At 49.9% G+C, this 1,587-nt stretch overlaps 2 non-coding genes across 2 annotated transcripts; both read right to left on the reverse strand.

Moving 5' to 3' along the window:
- Positions 1-309: 309 nt before the first annotated feature.
- On the reverse strand, positions 310-381 carry TRNAQ-CUG (transfer RNA glutamine (anticodon CUG)). Its single transcript has one exon. It is a non-coding gene; the product is annotated as a tRNA-Gln (tRNA).
- A 7-nt stretch (positions 382-388) lies between these two features.
- TRNAE-UUC (transfer RNA glutamic acid (anticodon UUC)) lies at positions 389-460 on the reverse strand. The gene has a single exon. It is a non-coding gene; the product is annotated as a tRNA-Glu (tRNA).
- Positions 461-1,587: the final 1,127 nt, after the last annotated feature.

The raw sequence follows: 1,587 nt of genomic DNA on the forward strand, positions 1-1,587 counted from the left end.
CCCTCCGTTTCATGCTATACCGCCTGTTTAATCCTCTGTAGCGGGTCAGCGTCAATAATTGGGAGCACCCGAGCAGGCAACGAAGAGAAACAAAAGGCACGGCTGGCGGTTGCGAAAGGCATATAAGTGATTTCTGAAAAAAAAAGGTAAATGTGGTTCTTGTTGCTGTAAATAATATTCAGAGTCACTAATAACGTAATCACCAGCGCGGGCGGAGCGTAACATGTCAATGAAGAACTAGGCGAAAAAGAAGAACCTGGCAGGAAGGTAAAAAATATACAACGCTACATTGAAACAAATAAAAAGAACAGGTCTCACCGAGATTTGAACTCGGATCGCTGGATTCAGAGTCCAGAGTGCTAACTATTACACCATGAGACCGAAACGCTTCCGACGCCGGGAATCGAACCCGGGCCTTCTGCGTGAAAGCCAGGTATCCTAGCCACTAGACCACGCCGGAGACGGCGGCGCGGGAGCGAGCGCTCGAAGCGGCCTCCGTTTGCGGCCGCCGCGCCGCGTCGCCACCGCAGCTCTTGCTGCACGGAAGTAATTCGTGTGGGGGTTGTCGGTACAGGAATAGACACTCACTGCGGGAGACCTACAGCTTTGTTGGCGCTGGCGCCGCACGGAAGTGCTTGCAATAAAATATTTTTCAAGGTTTTTAAGGATTTGTGTTCGTGGTCTCCCTCGCTCTCATAATCGCGGGCGCGGGTTCAAGCGACGAAGCGACCGCGCTACCAAAAAAAAAAATGCTTTGGAGACTGAATGCGACCGGGCTGCCGGCCTCGAAACGACACTGTCGGCAATGCCAAAGTGCTCTAGATGTGTCTGTTGGTTGCTTACCGCAGTCGTGCGTTCTCAAATGAGCGGTGCTGGAATCACACGAGGCTCTTCACGGGCTTTTTGAGGTATGCTACAGATTTATTGTTTGGCTTGCGTGCAGCAACAATCAAATATCAAATATATCGTCCACATTGTCGAACTTAACTATCTAACACTTTGTCATTGATCCTCCAGCTTTAACCTTAAAAAAGGTTTGGTTGATGTGCTGGACTTTATAATCGTCGAACAGCTAGCTGCCAGCCGACGATCAAGCCGGCACTAGTGAGGGATGGTAAATCAAGTTATATGAGCAACTTGCACTTCCAGAATGATAAAGGGTCAGTTTGATCGTGAAGGGGGCCTTGGTACGTAGCCAAGAAAAGACGCAGAAAAAGAAAAGGCTGGTGGCGACACCACGCTGAGGTTTGCCGCCACCTCGACATTACGTCATAGAGTTAAAAAGCGACAGCCCCGGTCAATTCTTTAACGGTAAATAGGGATGGCTTGAATGACGTCATCGCGCAGCCATCTTGAGGTACTAGCACGTCGAAATACGGGGACATATTTTGATATCCTTCACATCACGCTGGCCCACTGGGGCCGAGGTATAGGCACAAAATTAAAGTGAGCACACTTTCGCCTCAGTTTTCTTCAGCAATAATCGTCATTTTCCCGCTCGTTGCTGCCCTGGCACGTCTTGGTGAGCGGAGAGGGCTGTATGGTCCCTTTTCGCAGAGTAGTTTGCACCAGATGAACGACATGGCG

The sequence above is a fragment of the Dermacentor albipictus genome, chromosome 2, assembly GCF_038994185.2.
Source record: "Dermacentor albipictus isolate Rhodes 1998 colony chromosome 2, USDA_Dalb.pri_finalv2, whole genome shotgun sequence".
NCBI lineage: Eukaryota > Metazoa > Arthropoda > Arachnida > Ixodida > Ixodidae > Dermacentor > Dermacentor albipictus.